This window comes from Lycorma delicatula, chromosome 2, assembly GCF_047948215.1.
Source record: "Lycorma delicatula isolate Av1 chromosome 2, ASM4794821v1, whole genome shotgun sequence".
NCBI lineage: Eukaryota > Metazoa > Arthropoda > Insecta > Hemiptera > Fulgoridae > Lycorma > Lycorma delicatula.
Genome location: NC_134456.1, coordinates 161,756,438 through 161,784,022, shown reverse-complemented (window position 1 = coordinate 161,784,022; position 27,585 = coordinate 161,756,438). Strand labels below are relative to the sequence as shown.

Here is a 27,585-nt window from a genome sequence, read left to right as displayed (position 1 = left end):
TTTATATTTATACATCTGTGTCAAAGCAAAAGGTGCATTAGCTAGGTTACTGAAAGCCAATATTCTGAATAAAATGTATTCAGTATCGTACACATTTATAATAACATCCAGACATGAGGTAACCTACGTGATTGTATTTCGCTAGTACTTTAATAAAATATGCTTTTTATAGCTGTTTAATATTTTGAAAGTCTCTGTTTCATTTCACTCCTTATGGCATTTGTAGCAAGATGTTTCTCGATTGAATAGCATGATTGATAACAGTTACGGTAATATATTGTTACAATATATGTTACGTGATAGTGCATGATACTTGAATGCTAATTAAGATGTGAAATTGTATTATTCTAAAATAGAAAAAAAAAGAATGAAAATTAACTGTAAAGGAAATCAGTGAGGAACAGAATAAATGATGCAAGAAATTTGTAAAATGTGAGTTTCTATTCCCGTCTTCTTTATTATGTCTAATAAATATATTAATAATACTATAAAAATATTATGTTATCTTAAAATAAAAAATCGTGTTTGATTGTTCTTTATGTTATCCTTTAATTCATATTTTGAAGAATATTTCCAGATATGTAAATTTAAAAAAAAAAAATTTTCCAAATTGAAATAGAACATTCAACTGAATAAGAAAGAAAATTCAAAACATGATGTCTATTAATCTTTTGTCCTCTTTTTTATAACATACACAGTAAAATAAAACAATATTAAATTCATTACTGCTGTCGTAATCGGTAAATAATACTTGTAATTTATAGTTGAAATTAAATTAGAAAAACTGATATAACAATGAACCTGTGATACGATTCTATTTAGGCGAGTGTTATGAACTGAGGAATAGACTGTTTACGAGGCAGTAGGGAGTTTTAAAAATAATTAGAACTGCTGCATGACATTTATTAATTAGTCGAATGACATTCCTGCTCACCGGATCCATGAATTTTTAATAAACTATTTTCTTACTACAGAAAATATCACCGTTATAGTAATATAACTAATTAAATTTACATTTAATTAGACCTGAGAGCATGTCGACCAACAAAAGTGATCAGTTAAATTATTATTAAGTAATAACGGACACTTTTGAGGAATCCTTTAAGTGCCAAGGTGTTTGTTTACAACTAGATAGCTCCATGTTGAAATCAGTAAAAGAAAGTATTGATTAAGATTTATTTTAGGATAAGTGCGTATGAAAAAATATGTGTTTCCGTGACATTTAACTCTAATTATTCCGAGCTTGATCGATTGTCTGATGGACTTTTAAACTATTTCATGCGACAAACCAGACCTTCTGTCGAACGAATAGCAAACATTTTAAACTATCTACGCGCATCACTGACAGAAAGTTTTACCTTACCCCTGTCCATTCAGTGCTTCGACAAAATATTGTCAAAAACACTTCGCTTTTGGGCTTTGATTCATTTCTTAAAATTGTAAATGAATATTGTTTAATAATAACTAGTATTAATTGAATAACTTAATATTTAAAAATATACATTGATATTTAAAAAAAGTATGTATAAAAAGATTAAAAAAATTGTTCTAGAAATATATCTCAGAAAACTCATCTTACTATCATTAAAAATTTTTGTGGATGTCAATTTAAACCTACATAAATTGTATAAAACTATCACATTTAATAATTTTTCACTTTTTCCCGGGATATGTCCAGTATTTCTTTTTGCCCAATATAAGTAAAAGATTTTTAATGAATAATTAAAGGATAAATTCAACTTACTTCATCGCGTCTGTGTTTGAACTATTTTAAAAGAGAAAAAGTTATTTTATATCATTTTACTTCTTCCCTTGCACGGATCGAAAAGAAGTCTGATGACAAAATGTCTGTCAATCGCGAATTTTACATGTAAAATTACGTAGAAGTAGAATTTTACATGATAACACGTTTTACTTTTATAAAAGTTGATAAAATAGTAACCTCGTTTATATTCCACATTTATGTTCATTCGTAATACGGTTTGTTTTAAACGAAAATTAAATACCCCTTGATTTAATATCTCCTGTTCATAAAGTGACATTAGTAACAAAATGTTTTAAGGCTATATTAATAATGGCACAGCCAGTTTTCATGCCTAGTAGTGCACTCATAATGGAAGCGGGTTGTGCTCGCAGTCTTTTCTCTCGTTTCAATTCAACTTTATTTGCCATTATTTTACCTTTAAAAGTAATTTTTGAAAAGGTTACTTATATTACAAATAAACAATTCTGTATAAAATAATTCAAGTCCATACAAATGACTTTGTGGAATATTTTATACCATTACATCTTACCAGAGATGGCTGGCGACTTCCTTGTACGCCTATTAAATTATATATACACATTTTTTGCTGTAGTTCAATTAAACTCATTTCTTTTGAAAGTGAGATGAGATTCTCCAATTCTATAATAAAGTGGACAATTACACAACTGCTGAAATTAGAGATGTACACAAATTAAGATCAGAAGAATTATATAAAACCAAACAGCGATTAAATGATTGGCAAAAAAAACGTATAATCGAAATAATGATCAACTCCGACTTAGGGAGAATATTGTCCGACAATATCAGATGAGTAATGAATTAAAAGATAAGCATTTTTTGCAATTTATTAAAGAGCAGGCAGGTATGCCTCAGTGTATATGTTGTACTGTGAGGGTCTATTTTTCGGTCACTCTGCAGTTAACTTTAATGAAGATGAAATTAAACAGAAATTCCAAAAATACTACGATTTTAAATTATAATTTTCAATTAATATTAAATCATCAGATGTTTCACCAAATCTATATTATATATGCGTATACAAATATGTAATAATGCCTATTAAATTACAAATACACATTTTTAAAAGTACATACAATGAAAATAAGTACCATATATAATATATCGTTAAAAAGATCTCAATGAAGGCTTATTACTGCAGTTAAGAAAAAGTCCAAAATCCAAATACTTTGGAATTTTGGGCTTTTTTTGGACCCTTTTGGTTCAGTCGATTGCAATCAAAAGGGTAGGTGCACAACTACATGTTACAACAGTCCTAAATCAAAGATTTCAAAATCCTACGCCTAATCGTTTTTGAGTTGTGCGAGATATGTACGTACGAAACTAGTCAAATGTCACGCTGAAACTAGTCAAAATGAATTCAGGGATGGTCAAAATAGATATTTCCATTGAAATCTGAAAACCGAATTTTTCGCGATCACAATATTTCCTTTACTTTGTAAAAGGAAGAAAAAAGTGTAAAAGAATTTTTAATATCAGATTACATATTTAAAAATGTTTCTCTAACACTTAAGGTTAAGCAATATCAGAAAGAAAGTCGGATAGTTAAGAAAATTAAAAAAATATAGTTTTAATTCAGAAAAATACGTAACTTACGTACTAACTAAGCTTAATGTTTATACTAAGTGAGGTGATGATCATATGACGATACCATGTCATATACCTGAATACACCAATGTTCAACATGATAACCGCAGTGGTCGGCCTAGCCTTGTGACTGATGAACTGACGATGAAATTCAACGATTAAAAAATAATTTAATATTGTCCAATTCAAATGTATATAATAAAATTTCTTTTTTTATTTGGTTATTTTTTTATTTCAAAACGTAACTTACTTTCTGGACAGCCTTCATATGACAAAATAAGTAAATTAATGTTAACGTCGAAGAGAGATGAATTTTGAACTATAATGCAGGCAGAAACTGAAGAAATTTATGTAACTATATAAGAAAATGTAACATAGCATAGAATTTTTATTAGCGTAATTGGAATGAATTTCAATATGTTAGGTTAATAATAATAATAATAATAGCAAGAGAACATTTATTTCATTTATGACTAAATATTATTAAATATCAATTATTTTTATTGGTAATTAAGCCACTTATAAACCACGACGTAAGTATGAAATTTCCATGAGATTTTAGGGAGAGTTGGTGTATGAAAATTAGTTTGAAATTAATTTACAAAAATAAATAAATAAATACCTCTTTTTATAGTTTCCTTTCTTATTATCTTAAACTTTCTTTTCTGATATTTTTTGTACCAAAAATTGCAATAAACTGAATTGTTTCAGAAAACGTCGAAGCCTTTTCTTTATGAATTTACATAGAAACAAACTACGCACTGTTACTGTAGGGAGGAAAAGTTTCTAATAGATGATTATTAGAATACATAAAATAAGCTACGTAAAATTATTATCATCACCAGAATTATATAATTTTAATCAAGTGCCATTAGAACAAGACAAAATAACAAAATAAATTCTTATATGAAATCTTAAATTGCAAGTGATATATATATATATATTCAGAATTAGTTTTGATATAAATTCAAAAATTATACTTAGGAAACAAAGCAAAACCCCCTCTTTTGTTATTATAAACTAAAGCAGGGAAAAATTAGAATAAAGTAGCTATGATCTATACAAAAAGAAACATTTGGTCTAAAGAATTAATGAAAAATGCGATTACGAAAAAAAAATTTGCTTCAGTTCGCACTGCTCTAGCTAGGTTGTAATATTTGTGTTTAATACGTAATATGTAATATGTAACCTTATTATTAAATACGTATGAATTCAATTTTAATGATTATTTTTGAACTGCTTAGTTTGTTATATGATTAATTTGGATTGTTTAAAAAAAATATTTTTCTATTATAATAATCAAATGTGAATTTAAGGTGGACCGTGCATTTATTTAACATTTTAATTTTTTTGTGAACGAGTTTTGACTTAAATATTCGACATACTCGTATTATTTAAATGTAGTCATAATTAATACTAGTTTATTTTTACTATTGTTATCGCAAAAAATTCGGTTTTCAGGTTTCAAAGGAAATATTTCCATTTTGACCATCGCTGAATTCATTTTGACCAGTTTCGGCGTGACGTCTGTACACGTATGTTGTATGTACGTATATGTACGTACGTATCTCGCATAACCCAAAACCGATTAGCCGTAAAATATTGAAATTTTGGATTCAGGACTGTTGTAATATATAGTTGTGCACCTTCCGTTTTATTGCAATTGAATGAACCAAAAGTGTTTAAAAAGCCCAAAATCCCCAAAAACTTTTTCTTAACTGCAGAAATAAGCCCTCACTGAGAGCTTTCCAACGATATATTATAAGTGGTACTTATTTTCATTTTTCCAGAGGAACAACCAAATAGAATTTTAATTAATGAAATATTTCGATCTTAGAAGAATGAGCTGATGAAGGCTACGACCAACGTTCCGACCCCACGATGCTGAGGGCCCCGGTGATGTGGATGTTAACGATTTCCTTGAAACCCGATGCCAATCAGCTTCTCGATTGAACCGATTTCTGCAAGGGAGATACTGAAATTAGTCAACTAAGGAAGACGATTAACTTACTGACTTAGTGATGCACAAAATGCTTGTCATGCTACCCCTTAAAGGCATCGAGTTCATCAGGAATTTTTTTAACCCTAAGACGTCTTACTTCCCAGCGGAATGGAAGGTGTTGCAGGTGGCGATGATTTTGAAGCCCGGGAAGTCTGCACAGGAAGTTTCTTCTTACAGACCAATTCAGTGTTGGAGAGTAAGGGTAAATTCCGGACCATCAGTTTGGGTTCAGGTGTAGCCATTCCACAATCGAACAATCCCATAGAGTCATCAGCGGGTGTCTAGAGGAGCAGAAATTCTGCTCGGCGGCGTACTTAGACATCCAACAGGCCTTTGGTATGGTATGGATACCTTGCTTACTCTACAAGTTAAAGCTACAACTTCCTCAACCCTACTTCCTGGTCTTGCGGAGTTATCTTGAGGGGCGTTTTGCTCAGATGAAAAGTAATGACGAGTTTTCAAGGTTCTTTGAAATTGGATAGGGTGTCCCTCAGGGCTCTGTGCTGGGCCCTGTGTTGTATTCCATATTCGCTGCAGACATTCCGGTCCTGGATGAATGCATCTTCTCCACGTTCGCTGATGACACTGCTATCCTGGCCGTTAACAAAAACCCTGGCCTAGCCTCGCAGACCATACAGATGTCGCTGGATCGTGTGTGCATGTGGCAGAGAAAGTGGAGGATTAAGTTTAATCAGGGTAAGTTGAGGCACGTCACATTTGCCATGTGGAGAGGTGACTTCCCGGTGTGTACTTCGATGGTGTTCCCGGAGTGATCCCGCAAGCGGAGACTATGCGGTATCTGGGACTTCACCTGGATCGGCGTTTGACCTGGAACTGTCACGTGGCGATGAAGAGGAAACAGCTAAACGCAAAGTACAGGGAACTTGATTAGCTGCTACGGAGGAACTCAGGCCTCACGTTATCCAACAAGATCTTAATTTACAACGCTATCCTACGCCCAATCTGGACGTACGGTGTAGAATTGTGAGGGAACGGCTAGTACTAGTAATGTGGAAATTATAGAACGATTTCAGAACAAAGTAGCGAGGGTAATTGCCGAAGCTCCGTATTTCACGCGGAATGATGAGATTCACGATTATCTGAAGCTCCCATCGGTTCGTGAGATTGCACAACAGCGCAATGTCACATACCTGCAAAAGCTTGAGAATCATGTAAACTACTTTGCAATTAATCTACTCGATAACAGCAGAGACGTCCGACGGCTGAAACGAGCCCATGTACTCGACTTAGGGTCTGCGTAACGGTTTGAAATCTAACACCGTCGAGTTTAGTGGCGTCGTATCTAATTTCTTGTTACTTCTCTTTTTTTCTTTTTTATTTGTTATTAATGTGCTGTTATATATGGTGCTGAAATTAATGGTTTGTGATTTATGACAGCTTGAAATTTAATATTTGACTTTCATATTTTTAGAATAAAAAGATAAGTTTGCTTGCAACTGTTTCTTGTGTATTCTTTATTTTGGGGGTTCCTTAAAGACCTTCTAATCACGTGCTTTTGTCAAGAAACTTACTTATGGCTCCGCAGGAGAGCCGATTGTAATTATAATTCTTATTGACCAAAAAAATAAATAAATTACTAATGTAAGTTTTCAAAATAACCATTCCTAACTGAAATAACTATTACTTGAAAATCAGTCTATAACTAGAAAACTATTAATACAGAATGGATATATTTTAGAATTATTTTGTGATTGATGAGGGTATAAGTAGATCTAAAGATGATGAAATAAAATGTATTTTATTTTTTTGCAAGTATGAGTAACAAAATTAGATTCACACAATTTCAATTCAATTCAAGGAATTTATATATAATTCCAGTTGTACGGATTATTAGAAAAATGATAAGGAATAAAATAAAATCAAGGAAGAAATTTAAGTTTAATATGAAGCGAGTTATTAATCATAAAAATAAATTAACATAAAGCTTAAAATTTAATCTAATACAACCAGCTACTAGCGTAATCTTGTGATCAACAAGAATGCATATTATACAAGAAAAAATTTAATTTCCAATCTAAATGTCACTTTTTATATTTTAATAAAAAATACGGGAAATTTGAATTTATAAAAACCGAATTATTTTATTGCTTTTAGATGTTTCATTTTAATATCATTTCTGTGAAATATCAAAATGTGACATCTTAAATTGACGATAAAATATGGAATTGAAATGTGAAAGAAATCTAAAAAAAAATCACTCTGCTACTTCAAAATGTCCATCCTATTGAAAATATAAATCATTGTTTTTTTTAAATTCCTTAAAATATACTTTACATACGGTGCCTCTACAGAAAGTGCTCAAACTTTGGAAACTCATTCAAATGAAATTTATATGTCTATGGAGTAAGTAGGATATTTATTTTTATAATGTTTTCTAAAAAATGAAAATATGATTTTTTTTTCATTTTAAAATTTTACAGTAGAAGACGGTACTTACGTATTAACACCACCACAGCTACAGCTTTATTTAAAAACAAAGTTGTCAATCGTATTTCGGTGGAAAATGGACCGATATAGAGTTTAACATAGATTCAAAACAGTCTCTATTAATTTTAATAAAGGGTTATTTATTTTATAAATATAATTTAACCAAACTTAACCTACGCTCGCTTCGCTCGCTAACCTTGAATAATTAACAGGAGTGTTTTGATTATTTAAATAATAAATAATTGCAATAATTAGTGAATTTATTAAATAAATACTCAAAAAATTACGGTGATAATTAGTCAAGGTTAACGAGCGAAGCGAGCGTAGGTTAAGTTTGGTTAAATTATATTTATAAAATAAATTAATTATAAATAACCATGTATTAAAATTAATAAAGAGTTTGTTCATTTTCCCCCGAAATCCGATTGACTACTTTGTTTTTAAATAAAGCTGTAGCTGCGGTGGCGTTAATACGTAAGTACCTAGAAGACATTTTAATTTTTAAGTCATTCAGTCATTTATATCTCAATATTTATCAACTCTTCAAAATTACGCTTTATGAAATAAGATTCGAATACTTTATGGTGAAAGAATTGTTACTTCATTTGTTTGAATGCTGAGAAAACCGTGCTATAAAGGTTGAGTTCATATAATATCAATTTTTAAGAAATTTTTTGAGCTTGTTTTCAGTTCCTCCAGCGTAAAAATGTAAAATTGTAGATTTTAAGCAAATTTTAGAATATCTTATTGTCTCCTTTTTGAGGACCTCTCTTTGAGAGTTTATTGTAATTTGGAACTGGCACTTACAAAAATAATAGCTGATAATTACATCTACAATATTTATGTAGCCGAACAAGTAATTCGCTTAATTGCATTATTATTTTGGTTGCTGGGTGAATGTTTTCTGTTTTTGTGTTTCACGTTTATTTATTTAGTAAAATGTCGAGCGTATGGAACAATTTTGCCGGCAAATAAACTTATCTTTATTACAAAAACAAAGGCTAGACACAGCGTGTTGGTAATAATAATGTGGAAGTATAAAATAATTTAAGAAAAAAGTTTTAAACTTATTAAAAGAAGAACAGTTAACTTATATCCATTTTTTCACGAAATTTAACATTATTAAACATTTTACAGGAAGGAAAAACATTGTTTAAATAAGCTCTTTAATAAAAGTCTACAAATTTCTCATTGCTACAAGCTGTTTAATTTTTTTATTATTAAAAAAAAACCTAATATAAAGGAAAACCAATATTATGTTATCAAAAGGAAATTTCAACGTGAGCGACAGAACATCCAATCGATATCAATGTACACAAAAAATAATTTTCTTGTAATTTTAATTTAAAATAAGCCTAACTTACATTTTTGTTTACTAAGGATATTCTTAAAACCTTTAATTCATACTTAATAAAGTAAACAATGGAAGAATAATTATTTCGATTTTATAGTTTTTCATTATTCTACATCAAACATTAGGAAAAACATATTTAAAAATATTGACCGATTTAATAAAATACGGTTCATATAAAATCTACATCCATAATTATATATATATTTTACCGGTCCTTTTTTTACTCCATAATCTTCAAACGTTGTTGTAATTTTCATACAATCTTGTTTTTTTTCTGAAAAACACATTGAAGGATAAAATCGATTAATTTTTGGTCAGCTTACTCTGGTCAGAAATTTTCAACCTACTTACATGTTATTTTTCCCTACTTATATTCAGAGAGTCCTTACTTAACATTTTAAAGATTTTTCACATTAAAAAATTCATTTTCGTAACTTGTATTCATAAAATAAATACAAAATTCAGGCGTTTTTTTAAAATAATTGTTTAATTTGATGAAATATGAAGTATAGAAATAGTAAAATGGGTTTCTTTTAATAGTAAGAAGTTGCTAGCCATTTTGTACAAATATCGAATACTAACAGTATTTCTGATTAGGTTTGGAGGCAGATCCGTGCCCATCAATTTACAAAAGTACCAGAGATGTAGCCCAACGCAATAACGCTCAATACCCGTTTAACGAATCCACCAAAACTCTGCGGTAAAGATTTTGTTATTACAGGAAAGATTATTATTATATACAGAAAAGAATTAAAATATGTACTATTTCCTGCTGCATTTTTTAAAATTTATTAATTAAAATTCTGATCTTACTTTCTTTTAGCTGGTGGTTTAAGAAAATAAATACATTTTATATTAGGATTGTAATCTAAAATTTATCTTTGATGGAATCCCTTATTCGGGTCTGCGTAAGTATGGTGTGTACTAATAAGTGTGGTTAATTTTTATAAAAAAGGCAAATTTTTATTTTTTATACTTTATGCAAGTACGATGAAGTTTTTTACTTTCATTCTATCAGGAAAATATTCTTAAAGTTTAAACGTAGAGATTCCATTTTGGAACATTATTCTTTCCTTTATTTATTAGAATCATTGTTTCCCGTACAATTTTATACTTGTTCTATTAAACTTTCTTCTTAGATGAAATTACATCCAACAATTTGTTAGATCCAATAAAGGTATTATAATTGTCTTAAAAATCAACGTAAAAAATAACTATCTTAATATACTCTAGTAATTTGGTTTAATTTACTGTGTCGAGACACAGTGAAAAAACAAAGTTATCTAGGTTTTTTGAAACAATTAGTTTAAATAAAAGTTTAAAGGTTACTTTTTTTATGATCTCACCACATAAGGTTGAAGCTTGAGAGTAGGAGGTGGAAGTGAAATTTTGTAGTGTACGAAGAATGACATTCCTGACCGGGATTCGAACCCGGTATCTCCGGATGAAAGCCCAAGACCCTACCACTCCATTACGGAGATCGGCGGATTTATTTGAACTGACAGATTATGTGAAGAATCAGTGTTTCTTAAAAAATTATTATTTTTTTTTAAATCATCAAGATAATTGGATAATAATTTTTTAATATGGATTAATATATGGATAATAATAATTGGAACCAGTGAAATATTGGTCATGAGACAATTTCTTCACGACATGTGTCAGATATAAGGTCAATTCATTAACGCCTTTATTACTTTCAACTTTAAGAAGAAACAGATATTTCACGTGTAGCTAACTGAATGACAAAAGCTTTTTATTCAAATTCGCATATTGATGGTTAATATCAACTATCTCTTTCCTTCGATTATCTGTTATCATCTATTACCAAGAGTAAATCCCCACTAGCAATATTTAAAATAAATACAGGTCCTAAAATAGTTAATAAAAATAAAAAAATTAAATGCTCTTATACGAATAATTCAATTTTAAATGAAAAGAGGACAGCAAGTTTTAAATCATTTTCAATATTTTAACAAACTGACAAACAAAGCTAAACAAACTTTACAAGCTAATTTGTTTTAGTTTTACTGAAAACCAGAAATAAAGCGTTTGATAAAATATAACAAAAGGATTGTTTTCTTGTAAGTACATTTTACAACACCGCATACATTTCTTTTAATTTACACAGAACAAAGAGTATTTCTATGTGCATATTCCGAGTTGACTAACAAAGGTATGATAACAATTCGTTTAAGATGTTCATATAAAGAGTAGCATATATACAAGTGCAAAGTTATACGGTTGTGAAATCTGTTTTTTATCTGTTACTATTAGATTGTAAATTGAAGAAAATCTTTCTGAAAGATTGCTTGTATGCCTCGAGAACGACAATAAACGAGATGGTTGAAAATGTTAGTGGTTACATACAGGCTAACGGATGTTTCAGTAACTATATCTATCTCCTTTACTATAATATACTCCCGACTAAACCGACATTGTACGTTGTTACAATTTGTATTTGCCACATTTCGAGGCAAGAACTGTTCTTGTCTACTTCTCTCTCAACGCTCCGTTTCCTTCCTTATCCAGCTTTCATTTCATCCTTCCGCAAAAACACAAACACGGTTAGAATTCCGTTGCGGTTAAAACATGCTTATTTGTCTTCATTTGCTGCGGGTAGGTAATACAAGGAATGAGGAGCCAGATTGACGTTGTAAATAACTAATTACCTGTTTGCTCTTTTAAACCATTTAAGGAAGGTTAGGTATGCAAAACATTTATGGTATCTCGATGTATTTACTACGTTTAATATAGATAACGTTCTAATCTGCATGGGACTTAGTTCGATTCGATTTTGTAATTTATGAAACCTTTACATTACATAAATTCGATTTCCTTTCATTTATACGGAACTGTAGATTTACTATTTATTAATGAAGGCGCGGCATCGAAATCACCAACTGTGATGCGCTTGCATTATTTAATTTAAGGTCAACAGACCGAGACTTAACCTTGTAATCGACTTTAAAGATATTAATTTCTTAGTTCTATTTGCTGGCCAACATTTTATGTTGAATTTTGATTAACAAACCAGCTTTTGATTGCAATCTATTGAAATACTATCTAAAATAAAATACTATACTACTGCAATCTATTTAAATACTGTCGCTTCATGAACAAGAACCCGAATAAACAAAGCCACACCGGATATTCAATCCACTCTGGACGAACACAATAAGGGAAAAAGTATTGGGTTATAAAATTGAAGATTAATCGTGGTAGTATTGTAGACCAGTTATTTAATCCGTACTGCAGATAAATAAAAAAAGATTTAAATTGGAATACCACAAAAAAGCACGTTACTGTAAAAGAATATTTGAAAATATAAATGATTTAACAGTTCAAACATTTATTTTGTAAAAATATAACGCAAAATATTGACCGATTAACCTTTTGAGTTTTATCATACTCATTACTAAAGTAATATATCGATGTCCACCTGACCACCAAATCCCTCTTTCGTAAAGAAAAAAAAATTGCGGGAAAGGAAAATCATTTTTTTAATTTGCTGAAATAAAGTCAGTTTCATATACATACTTAGCAATATTACTATTCCCTTTTGGCTAATTGACGATTAACCAACTTATATTTAATTCTTATCTGTCACACTTTTAGAAACTTTTAGAAAATTGATAAAAGATGCGAAGGTTGGAAAAAAAATTGCAAATATAAATATATAATAAACAAATATTGAATCATTATTCTCAACAAATGCATATTACATTCCTATAAAAAGAGAATAAATCGATGCATTTATTATATTATTAAATATCAGTTGAATTGTTAGGTCGTAATAAAGTAACAATTAAAGTACTGTTTAATAAGGGGGAACGTTTAATAATAAAAATAAAACTGCAGTAATTAGAATATAAGGTAAAATTTTAATTACTGAATTTAGAAAAAAATTCTTACCCCAGGATTTACGATACCTTACGTCTAAATAAAAAAGGATCCAAATTTCTGTAATAGAAAAAACTTAAAAAAAAAAAATAACTTATCAGAGTTAATTTTAAGTTTAAAATATAAAAAATCCTTTTTTCAATAAAAAAAAAACATGTTTAAAAGTTTAAACAAGCTTCATGACATATAGAATAGATGAAAACGTTTCATTAGAGTTTTGCAACAGTAATAGGACACCAGTAGTCGTAGTCGTAGAAATAGTAGTAAAAGTAATAATAATAATAATAATAGTAGTACTAGTACTGTAAAACTTCACTACTTTTTCAAATAAATGAAAAGTAAAAAAAGGCTTGATTACGCTGTTCCAAATGAAATTCAGAAATGCTATCTTTGGATCAATTTGTTGACTCAGTAACTTTATTCACTATAAACTCTGAAACGATCAAACTAACATTAGAATAAGTTATTGGAAGACATAAATTCAAAAGAAACTGCAATATATACAACACTTCTAAGATTGCTCAGAACAATTTTTTTATTCATTTTAAAGATTCATTTCTGCAAGTTGTCATAAACAAAATATAAAATCTCATTCAGGGTTTATCTGTTTATATTTATATTCTTTACTCTTTCCTTTTTATGACAAATATACATAAAATTGCATTTTATAAAGGATATTAAAGATAATCTTAAAGAAAATATATTTATTTTCCGCATAAAAAATCAGGTATATGTAATAAATATCGCTATATAAAACCAGAAAAGAAAGAAAAATTGCAGTACAGCAATAAGAAAAATATAATAACTTGTTCATTCCCTAAGCTTTTTTCATTTTTAAGTATATGAAACGATAAACTACCTGTAGAAAATGTATCAGAACCGGTTAAAAATGTAAGAAATAAAACGATAGATGTTAATAATCGTAAATTATATATATGTGCGTGTGTGTATTTTTGAAACTTACACGAGATGAAATTCTGGATCATATGGACTCTTTCTTGCGAAAAAAATTCGTTTTAACTGTAATTCAAAAGTGAAATTTTGTATAACTCAATTCTATTTGTCTTAATGCGTCTTCTATAGTTAGTGATATTTATCTATCACACAAGTCATTCAGAAATAGATTGTAAATATTATTTGTTGATAAATGTTATTTAATAGGTTATGTTTTAACAATCGCACAAAATATCATAATATCTATCGAATGTTAATCTAATTTAAAAAATAAAATTTTATACTAAATTCCGTAGATGATAATAAAAGTCTTTGATAACACTCCTTTTATTAATTACGATAAAAATTTCGTTGGTGATTAATTAGAATTCATTAACGTCAACTAATATTTATCTATTAGGTGTGGGTTTTGTTAATCGATTCATTGTTAACATTAACTTTTCATCACGTTTATTCTAAATGTATTATATCTGAATCATCACTTACCGCTATTAGTTCTATCTTCCTTTACTACAAATGTCAGAACGTACTGAAGTACGTAATGTTTGTTAATAAGATTATATACATATAATTAATCAGATTGCAACCTTGGTGTTTCTAGATAAATAGTAGTATTCTGATTGTTTCGTTTTCACTAACTATATATGAAAATTATAAAACCCAGATACTTTAATTAATTTTTAATTATAAACTATAAAACAAACATCATTCATTTCTAATGAGGTAAATATAATGATAATAAGATATAAATTAGCTATCTAATTAATCATAATCATTCTAACATACAAGGTGGGATTTATTTTTTACTCCATATTTACTGCTTTCTTTTTAAACAATTATATAAAATTAAGCATCGTTTATTTCAATTTTAGTATTGCTTGTAAAACAACTTCGTGCCAAAGTCGCACTTAGGTCACATACTGGAAGGCTTTGTAGTCGAGACCTGATTGTAATCACACCTATTCCTTTCTCACACACACACAGTTATGATTTCGGTAGTTTATAACCGAGGAAGAAAAATATAACATTTTTTAAAATAAAGCAACATTCTACATTCAGTTAGGATGAGCCTCGGACAAATGTAGAAATTGTCTATTGGTAACCGAATTTTTATAAATAAACAAAAATACGTTCCAATGTTTTATAATTTAACAGATATTTAACGTTCCTGTAACTAAATGATAAACAGTACTGGGTCAATCCAGTTCAGACACCCGATGAGGAAAAAATAAATTACAATTAAAACATATTATTTTCAATCGTCAATTTGTTTACTCTTTTCCGAGTCGACCCACAGTTAAATTATAGCAGTACTTTAAAAGTCTTTGTTGGCAATTAATAAAAACAAATAAAATCGATTAGAAATTGTATAATTTTTTTTAATTTCTATTATTTACTTTAAATAATTGTATCGATTAGCAAAATACTAAAAAGTACTTATTAAAAATATGGTGTCGCGTTTACAGAGTGATAAGGTTTCTATCCTTTCATCCGAAAGTTCTGAGTTCTAATGGCCGTTTTCTAGGCTAGATATTTTTATCTAGCGTTAAAATCCACGTTAAAAAATATTCTTATTAAAAAAAAATTTAAAACGAGTATCTATATCGTGCGTAAGCTTGTAGTTGTCTGGAGGAGAAAAAAAAATTATTCAAGACATTCCGGAAATGTTATGGTTAAATTTATTACGCCTATTGCTTTCACAATCAATTGTCGGTCTCCATTCTGTTTAAAAATTATTTACTACCAAGTAATATAAAAGAAATAAATAACAAATTATATCAGGATTGTATAGCGTGTAAATGATAACTGATAAGATAAAACAAACCATCAAAGCATGCACAGATTGGCTGCATGTAGATCTTTTTATATTCAGATGATTTATTTCAGTACATAGTTTTAATTTAACTGTGACTCATAACAAAGTAACTTAACCTCCCTTAGTGCATAGAAGTTAAGTAACTTTAATTCTAAAAATATTCTTTATTATTAATAATAAGTAATACAAACAAAAGTTTATTAACTAAATTATATTTTGTAGCAATAATTTAATAATAATAATCATAAAATCTAATCTTATTTATAACTGATGTTAATTTAGTATAAGGTTCTTTTTGTAGAAAATCTTTTGAATATTCTTTCTATTAAAATACTGAAATCGGATAGAAAAGATTTTTCACAATTGAAAACCGGGCGTATATGACAAAATAATTGTATTTAGTAATGCGACGAGAAACTAAGGATAGGGTACATATCAAACCTAAGAGAGAGAGAGAGAGAGAGAGAGAGAGAGAGAGAATGGAGATTACTAGGGAAACTTTCAAATCCTGTGAAGGAAAAAAATTGCTACGACATAAACACCAATAATTTGAATCAAAAACCGCAATGAAATTTGTAATCAGTATACTAAATAAAAATGAACTGTGTCTATTTATTAGAACAACTATCTTAACAAAAAAAAACCGTTTATCTTTCTCAATTATTTCCTTGCTGGTTGATTCGGTCTTTGTTCTGATTCAAACAAAGTGCAGGCTACACAGAATTTTCAATATAATTCAGCCCGTCACACATATATATTCGTCAAAAATATTTTGTTTGCATTTTCTGAATATTATTTTAGTAAAACATATACAATACAAAGGTTTGATAAATATATTTTAAACCTATCTTTTCATATATCTGACATTTTTTCGGAAGTATATTCTGCTAAAAAAAACAGGTACACGTAGCGTATAATATAGCGTCATTAAAAATATTTGAGCAAATCTAAAGAAAGAATACAAAAACTAATTACTTTGAAAAAACTGATGTGGACACCACATGACTTCCTTGTACGCCTATTAAATTACATATACACATTTAAAAAAAATGAAAAATACATAACATTTTATTTCATTAATAACATCTGATATGTTTTCATACTTTTGTATCGTTATTATTGAATTATTATTTATCGTAAAAGTTTTTCTTCCAATCAGAGGTTAATATTTATTAATAAATCAATATACATAAATTAAAAAAAGGAGATGAAATCGGATTCGAAACGATGTGCCTTCCTCTTGCAATATCCGATTATTTCATTAATTAAAATTTTGTTTGGCTTAACTCTGGAACATATGAAAATATGTACCACTTATTTTCATATGTTCCAGAGTTGGTAAGAGATGATATGTATGAGTGTGAATGAAGTGTAGTCTTGTACATTCTCAGTTCGACCATACCTGAGATGTGTGGTTAATTGAAACCCATCCACCAAAGAACACCGGTATCCACGATCTAGTATTCAAGTCCCTGTAAAAATAGCTGGCTTTTACTAGGACTTGAACGCTGGAACTCTCGACTTCCAAATCAGCTGATTTGGGAAGACGCGTTCACCACTAGACTAACCCGGTGGGTAATCGTTTTAAGGCTAATACGTACATAGGTCACGCCGTAACTAGTTAAAATGGATTCGATGGTCAAAATGGGTATTTCAGCTGAAATCTAAAAACGAAATCTTTCGGGATCACAGTACTTCCTTTACTTCATACACGGAAGTAAAAAAAGGAATCAGAAAAATTTGATTTCTGGTTGTAGGATTGTCTGATTGCTAGCTGGTTCAGAAAGTTACGCGCAGCAATAAACTTTCTGTAAATCAAGATCTATCCAATGTGTTACGTACAAAATTGACAAACACAGATCGACACTTTATTCAATAAATCCAATTTAAAATTCCATGAAAACAATATTTTCAAAAAGAGTATTTATTTAACTTAACGTATATTTTAGTTTATAACGATTTCACCTTTTTCTTAGCAATAATTTTGAACGTTTTTTAATCTTTCAATTTAATAAGACATTATTAATTTATGTTGCCAACTTAATGCTAAATTTATTAATATATTTGTATTAAAAGTTCCACAAATCTATTATCATTGCTTTTGTTAAACCTTCCATGAATATTTATATTAAAATTTTATTTCTATTCTGAAACATAATATTTTTAGAGAACCCTTTAAGCATAATTTTTTTATTTCTTCCTTAGGCAATTTTTCAAAGAGTTTTGTTTTTTTTTTTTTTGTTAGTGTTTTTTTTCCATTTCTCCAGGTTATCATTTAGTCACTAAAAATGTAGATGAATCATATTATTTCTATTTCATGAAAATCAATTCAGTTTTTTGAACGAGTAAAATACTAAAGTGCTTTTGAGATTCGCAAATACATAACCCTATATCCTAAATTGGATTAAAAATGGATTTTAATTAAGTTCGAGGTACGCTACTCTTTAAGATCATTCATTCAGCCTTACCTAATAGTTATAGACGCAGATGAAACAGAAAGTTAGTACGACTGCCCTGTAATCTGTATGTCAGTGTACCTGTGATTGCCTTCGCATAAAGTATTCAAAAATACGACTAAGAATCTCGTCGAGCATTAATATAGCAAGGTTTATTTTTGTTAAAAGTATCAGGTAACTTAAAAGAAAATGCTGTAGAAGATTCTGTTTTAAAAACTTTGGAGGACCTGAGTGAAGGCGGGTGTACAACTTTTTTTATGTAACTTTTATTTTCAAATAGAAAAAAGTGGTTTCAAGTTTGAAAAATAATTCTTAAAATATGAGATATTGAAAAATACAAATTTTTCACATACCATCTCATTAAAAGATAAAAATGTAGATAATTATAGGTGGATTTTGCACATTCTTGAACTATACCAAAATGTTTTGAGGTAAAAAAATGTAAAGAAAAAACGTACAGTGTCAATGGCTAGATAATTGATGTAGCCACACATATCGATTTTCTATTAACAACTAGTATTGGCTATCAGAACAAATGGAATTATGAAAAATAAATTATAAAAATACTAATTTTATCTTGAAAAATCTGTAAGTTAAATTAATTTTCAAATAAAAATCCATTTTAATTCAACGTCTTGTTGTTATACGTGTTTATTGTGACACGGTTGGTAAAAACAATAGAAAAGAGATTAATTATATAAAAAATTTATGTAAATAAAATTCTAAAGGGCTATGAATGATGTTGAATAATTTGATATTTTCATTCAAACAGATAGTAAACAAATTTTACTCCCTCTTTCTCCGTACCTCCTGGCTATTTTCAAACGCCTAATCTCTAGGCTAGGTGACTGCAAATATAAGTGCTCTGCCCAGGAAGTACCGCAGAAAAAAACGACTAAATTTTACTTCATTGGCCATAAAACAACAAATAAAGGTAATTTTGTTAAAAATCCTTTAAAGAAATCAATAGAGTTTGATTTATATATTGATAAAAAATCTGAAGGAAATTCAGACACGTCGGTATTTAAAGCGTAAATTTTTAATTAAAAATAACAAGGGGAAATTCGTCTTTATAAGACGCTCATCATTCTAATCCGTTAATTATTTTTCTGATTCACGATAACTTCTAATCGCGTAATTAATGAAGAAATAACTATTGTTAGTTAAAGTAGGCGGAAATATTGTTATTTACGTCACCTTCTGATATACAGATGAGTATAAAATAATAGTTTTATCTTTAAACGATGTATGAAGCCCTTACTTAATGAAAATCCATCATAACAAAAGAAACGAAAAGAAAGTTATTTGATTTTCACAAAATTTTTTAAAAGATAATAATTCTTTGAAAATCAAATAACATATTTGTTTTCTTTTGTTTAGTTTTACCTTTTTCTCGCCGTAAGTTGAAAATAATTATGAATTAATTCAGTAAACATTTTACATTAAACTATTCAAAAAATTATGTCATTTAACTACTTCAGCACATTCATATGAAAATATAAAATAGTTTCATATGCTGAATAAATTTAGAATAAAATGTTGTTCTCATATATACTATATTTATGTGGGTTAATCGGTATTTTTTTAGCCCTGTTCATAAGCTACTCAAATTAATTTTTATTAAATATTAATATTAAGAGTTCATATCAAATCTGTATTGTAGAATAATAAATTAGAATAATTTTTAGATAATAGAACAAATAAAAACAAATTTAAACCTCAGTGGAACCTTTTAGTATAAGATAAAAAATTAAGTAAATTTTCCCCATTGAAGGTTGTTTATAAGTAATTTAAAAACTCCTTGGAGAATACTTATCTGATATTTTTATTTATTTAAAACGTTTTTGCATTCAAGAAACGTATTAAAGTTTCCTATTTAATTTTTAAAAACGTATAATAAATAATTTAATACATTTCTTACAATAAATAAATCTGTTTTCATTCTTTAACAAATGTAATGAAAATAGTTGAAATGTAAATGAATTTTTAAAACTTTTTTAGTGTTTCAAAAAAGAAGAATTAAAAAAAACAGATAGAATTACAGCTCATTGATATTTCTTGTTGTGTATCAAGTTACCGTTTATGGTTGATATAATGGTCTGTTAACTACAAATTTTACCGCAAATATAGCTATTCTGATTCTAATCTTTTACAATAATAAAAATTCTTCAGACTTAATGAATAAATATGTGATGTAAAATTCACATATACTCAGGTGATTTTTATTAATTTAAAAAAGAATACCTTTCGCTTTTTCAGCAAACATCTAGTCCACAATTATAATTAAAACAAATCTGCTCCGATTGTTAACTGTTTCTGTTATTCTATTACCGACATTAAAATTTGCATACATTCACCACAAGAAAACTTTACAGGAGGAGTTAGTTTTACAAAATGATGTGTGATAATGTGAACATGCTATCAAAATAATCGTTGAAGGATAAAGAGCAAATTTTGATTTTTTGTTTTCAAAATTCTCTTCTTAGAATAGTTTTAGAATAATGGATTATATCTTAGTACTAATTATCCTGCTGTTAAAACAATTATAAGAGGTAGCCAATATAAACATCAAGGAAGCAGTCCATAACATGAAATTCTAACCTAATAAAGATTTCTTTGCTATAGTTTTTTTTTGAAGTTCTGAGATAGCTGAGATAAATCCATAAATTTACATATCCTCTCCTATCCCTAACAATTTTTCCTAACAAATCCAAATCCCAAATCCTTTACCTAACAATTGACTAATCTACTCAGATGAATGGCGATTCATTGGAATAACAGTTTTTGGTCTTCAAATAATACCTAAGAAAAATGTTTCAATTTTTATTTTCTTTAATTCTCATTTCGTGCAATCTTAAACTAAAATCAATTCCTAACTAGTAAACCACAAAAATGAAATCCTTTTCTTTCTAAGCCAGCCAATTTCATAAAATATTACCATAAAACTCACAAAATATACAGAAATCACTTCACAACATGTGTTTTCTGTATATTTGCTTCATTCAAAATAATCGACTCACAAATCTACGAGGATCGGGGAAATTTTATTCAGGATAGTAATATAAATAATCAATAAAATTTGAGTTCATCAATTTTAATATAATGCACAAAAATATTTTTTTTGTAGAGACATTAAAAGTTAATTTGTAATACGAGTAGATAGAGAATTCATAAAGGGACCGTTCATTAAGGGAGAAATTCATAAAAGGTTGCCGACTGGACTGTAAATATTCTATGGTACGAAACCGTTAATATTTCAATCAATATTACCCAACAAGGTATCTTAAAATCAATTCAATCATTCTTATACGAAACAAAAAACAATTAACATGCTAATTTGTTTCATTTTTTCATGAAGCGCAAATTTGTTATTTATTAATTTAATACGATAAAAATTCTGATCAAAGTAAAAAAAATATTTCAAATTTTAAAATAATAATATACATAATGTAGAAATTAAAATTCTAGTGGCAATTAGAAAATTAAGATTTTTTTTTATGCAATAGTTATTATATATTATAGTTTATATTATAGTTATAATAGTTATTATTCGAGTAAATAATTGTATGTGTTTAATGTTCTGCTTTAATCCAAAATAAAAATTCTATCAACCTATTTTGGGTTAGGTCGATAATGTTTTGTTTTTTTTAACCTGAGGAGATTGGAAAAAAAAAACATCTTTATAAGAAGGTACTCTTTATAAGTCTTATCGATTTAAGAATACGTAGGTGTGACTGGTAGAATTGAAATGATTTGAATAATAATAATAACAAACGATATTAAAAAAACCGGTTCGCAATAGTTTAAAATTTAATAGAATGAAAAAGAAAACAATTAAGTTCTCTGTTTTTAAGTAGAGCTAAGGGATATCTCTATTACTAAATTTAGACAAAACTAATTAAATTATAACTTGATTTAGATCCTTAACCTTTATTAAAAATCCAGTAAAATTATAGTTCGGTAAATTTCGTAACTGATGCAATAAGTTCGCTATACGGAATGTGAAAAATAATACATGTTGACTTCAACGAAACAATAAAGACTATCATTTATCAAAATTATATGTACAATTTTGTTATTTACAAGGGCAACGAGTGTTGATCTAAAAACGAATAAGGAGCTAGAAAAAATGTTTATATTCTTTGTTAAGTTGTTAATAACATTAAATTTTGTTAAAATTATTTTAATAAATTATTAATTTTACGTACAATAGTTGTATATATAAAATAATATTCTTTTTAAAAAGGCAAAATATAATTATTACATAACGTGTGAGAAATTACCATCTGGATTTCGTCCCTGCAAAAATGTTATTTATTAATTCTTTATTCATACTTTAATACTTAACCCCGTTTTTCAACAATTTTAAATCAACGGAATTAATATAAACTCCTAATTAGTTAAATTAATTTTCAGCGTTCTTTATTTTATCTCAATTTCAAAAGATCATTAGATTTAATTTCAATGAAAACAAATTTATTTACCTCTCTCTTTCATATATCCTATGATAATTTACTTCACGTACCGCTTTTTGTTTATATATATATATATATATATATATATATATATATATATATATATATATTTGTGTGTGTGTGTGTGCGTGCGCGCGCGTGTGTGTGAAAAGAAAATCTCTTCTTTACATATAAAATTTTCTTTACGCACACATTATATATATATATATATAAATAATGAAAATTTATTCCCACTCAAAATTTGAATCCTTTAAAACTGCATGTAAATTTAGTTTAATAGGGAATCTATTAAAAAGGTACCTTAACGTTTCATTTAATTGGGTTTAATATATTTTATTAATTTTCATTAATATGTTCAATACTATAATTAATCTGTTAATATTTATACAGCCATTTTATTGCTGTATCACTTACTATTTGTTAAACTCTTTATAAGGTAGTTTATTAATTAAAAATTTAATTTTATACTGAACAGGAATAGTCTCAGGTATTCCTTAAATACTCGTAGAGAATGTGATAAAGGTTCACATTGCTTCGATACCTCTGATTTTTACTCATTTTTTTTGCAAAAAAGAATCTTTTTTACTTTTATAATTTATGCCATATATCTTTAAAAACTAATGTTTCAATTGTTTTTTTTCTAATGCATACATTGCAATATGTTCAACTGTGAACAATAAGCAACCCCTACCCCCGCGCGTTGTGATGAGAATGATATGTAAATGAGGTTAACTCATCGTCGCAACTAATTTGCGACGACGAGTTAACCGCTAGACCAGCCCGGTGGTCTGATTTGAATAACACAATATTTTTAATGTTTGAACAACGCAGTATTTTTATGCAGCTTAATCGACGGAAATGAAAAGGTACATCATTTTGCTCTTTACTGCAATGTATTCGCTTCGACCGCAATAAAGTACTTTACTTCCTACTAGAAATAACTCGACTCCGGTAAAATATTCAAAAGTAACTTCTAAAAAATAAAGAATTAAACATTACAATAATTACAATTCGGATGGCAATGAAACATGGAATACTTCAATTCAGTACTGATGAGATTTATTAATTAATTTCTTGAACTAGAACGAACATCTGTTGAATAAAAAAAAAATATTTTTATTTTGTATTAATAATGGGACTTTTTTTATCGTTCCCCTTTGTTTCACCTCCCCCCCCCCCCCTGGAGCCGGATCCGCAACTAAGCTTGTGCACAGCTCCAGGGGGTGCCATCGCCTCAAACTACCTGAGCAGGAACTATGGTTGCCCCCCAGGTAGCCGGGACTCGGTCTTTAATCATTCGCCATGCCTCTAATGAGGACACCCAACGGGTTCCCCCACCGGGAGTCCGGTCTTGACGCCACGCCTCTAATGGGGAACCCCAGAGTGATCTCCCACCGGGACTACGGACTTACATTACCCCTACCCGTCGTGAAGTTTCAAAGGGAGTTCCCATCCAATTATCGAAAGCGGGATACCTGAGCGTCTCACCTCTCCTGGACGAGGCTGTCCCAACTCTAGGTCGTCCTCAAAAGCAAAGGCAGACGTGTCACATTTCTTGCTGCTGGTCCTAAAGCCACGGCCCTCAAGTGAATGCCCTCGAACCTTACATATAATAATGAGACTTATGAGAAATGTTACCAAGCTCTGAAGCGTCATACTTAAAAAAAGATTTAAAACATTTCATTTTATCACCGACCACCATTTTATAAGTACAGGTTGGAAGGTTTTCATACAGACGAAATTTTGAATTTATTTCTAAAAACCATCAACCCCAATAAAAACAAGAAAATACGACAGAATTCAAATGTGTTTGTATTACTATATTTTAATTAACTATTTTCTGGAAAGTTTTTAAAGTTCTAAGATTAGTATTTTTTGTATATAAAGCAAAGCCTTTTATGGGCTAATTCTTCATTAAAGTAAAGAATGCAAAAAACAGAGCCTTTTTCAGTGAGCCAAACTTGTTGACCACTAGTACCTTAATCCCACCAAAATGCAAGTTAGAATTAGCTTTAAAACTAAACTGTTTACTGCAGAATACGGTAAGAATTTTATGTTTGTAATAAACGACAATTCTATCAAGAAAAGCAAATCCGACTGATGTTTCATATTTTTTGCGTGAATTTCAGCGATACGAAATCATTGGGATAAATAGTGTAAAGCGATCATTATTTATGTGTAATGGGTTTTTCTCAACCTTCAGTTGAAAATTATGTAAACATATCCATCCCAATATGAATTAGTATTAATATACTAAATTAATGTTTATGAGGATAAAATCACATAATATTTTCAAATACGGCAAAGTTTTAGTGCAACTGTACCTTTACCGTAAGTAATAAAACAACGATTTACCAGCTCTTTGTAGTATTTCAACGCAGAAAGAATATTTTAAACCACAATTGTCATAATTCTTACTAGATAGTCAAGCGTATTTATTCATGTAGGCAAAATTTATTATTAGTTTTTTTTTTTTTTTTTGAAGTGAAAGATGTGTTAAACTTACAGAGGTTGTGTTATGATACAGAGGTTATGGGTGGAAGTAAAGAATGGTGTGATGGTGTGAGTGCAGAGACAGCTAAGTCGGTTAGGGGTTTCTATAATGGAGAAATAACCTTGCTATCATATTCTTGTGCTAAGCTCCCTGGTTCATTTTTCATTCATGGATTTTTACGGACGGACGCCCTTTCCGATCAAATGAAGATTTCAAAGATTTTAACACAGCTCGTGTGTACTCTCACTGAAACACACACAAAAACGGAATGTTCAGATTACGTAATCGAACCATCTTGAAACCGAATTCATGTCACGTAATTCAAATATAACGACAATACACGTCACGTTATCTCATTACTTAAGTTATAATACCATAATAAAAAAGTTGCAAACCTTTTTATAAAAAGTCATTATATCTTCAAAAGAAAAAAGTCAAATCTTTATTAATTTATAATTCAAAATGTTAAATTATATGTATATATTTTACTTTCACAGAACAGCCTACTATTAACTGAATTAAAGTAAAACAATAATAATAATAATAGCAATCCCCGTTGAATTATGAATTTTTTTAAATATTTTTGCAGCACTGTAGTTCTCTAGTTCAGTTTCTCACGTCTAAAAAATTTCTACCTGTTCAACCCTACATATTCGGTAATAAGATTTCCATTAAAATGTTAAAAATTGCTTAGTTTTTTCAATAATTCTAAAGTAAATTTGACTTAATAATTTTTAATAATTGACTTTAATAATTTTTACGATAAAAATTAAGTTATGCTGTATTAGGTTGTACAAAATATAATGTTTCGAGCAATTTAAAAAAAAATATGTCTCGCTCAAATAGAACTGAAAATAACATTTTCGGGGAATAGAAAAATAAAAAACGTAATAACTTACAGTTGTTTACACACTCCTAGAATTCCCCTTTTTAGAGACGAAATTTTGGCGACATTATGATGAACTAATAATAATGTTGTTACAAGTTGAATATACTAATAATAAAGACAAATCATTTTTTTGAATGTTCCAAAATAAATAATCTAATTACAGAATATAAGCACTAAAATAGAACCTTTTACCACACATGAACATAACGTCAAACGTGACAAAAATCCCTAAATATAAGAATAAATTAAAATTAGTTTATTCAAGACGGATTATACCACAGGAATTCAACACACGTAAAAATTATAATAAAAAGTCAAAATGGCTTTTTTGTACATACGTACAAATAAATACACGTGAACTGTTATTCAGTTTATTTTCTAACTACCTTGTGAATAAAATATTTACTAATAAAGAGTGATGTAAGCTTTCAAACAACACAAAAATTACCACATTAATAAAAAACACACATTAAAAATTAACCATTAAATTACTCTGTAACCAACATGATTCCTGAGAGAGTCGCACTCAAATTTCAATTTTTTTTCGGGAAAAAACATTTCATCATTGCGTCATGCAAATAATTATTTAATATTTCTAGACATAATTCTTGAGAAAAAAAAATCAGTAAAAATAGAAAGGTATAAACTATAAAAATGGCAAGTAAAAATTGTTTTTTAAACAAAAAAAAATTTTTAATTATAGTGATTTTGAATTTTCTTTCTTTTTCATATACATTTCTGATATTTGTTTAGTTTAATTATTTTCGATTTGTACTACTTTATTTGACATTTTTTTAGCTAAAAATACATACAAGTTATTTTTTTATTATTTTCAACCCAGTAACCCTTCAGTATCTCCATTCACAAGTTCCTTAATCTTAATCTGTTTACTGGGCCAAAAACCAAACGTTTTAGGGGATCAGAAGTAAGTTACAAATTGCTTATAAACTGGTACAGCCATTCTTGAAAAAAAAAGAAAGACTATTCATGTCACTACTAAGGAAAGTGAGGCTTGACCCGGCTTTTAGTTGCCTTTTTCACTGAACTATGCGAATCAACACTTTAAACAAACGTTACATTCTCCCCTACAAATTAAATCTTCATTATTTACAGTAGAGAACATGGGCGTATTACAGACATCATTGCTCATAGTAAAACTGAGTACCTTAACACTATCTCAACTCAGGTTCTTTATACGCGTAATACAAAACGAAAGAAATATAAAGCAACAAATTAATAAAAACAGTTAGAAAAATCGGTGGTGAGCTTTTTTTATAAATATTATAAAAGAGCCAATAAGACAATAATAATAATAAAAAACTTTTGTAGTTAATTATTACTGTTATTTAATATTTTACATTTATATTGTAACGTCGTTACTTATTAACTAATAAATACATTAGTACAAAAATTAACTATTACTA

At 28.6% G+C, this 27,585-nt stretch overlaps 1 protein-coding gene across 1 annotated transcript in view; it reads left to right on the top strand.

Moving 5' to 3' along the window:
• The window catches only part of LOC142320294 (lachesin-like), an 884,028-nt gene that overhangs the window by 512,426 nt on the left and 344,017 nt on the right, over positions 1-27,585 (top strand). The window lies entirely within an intron of this gene.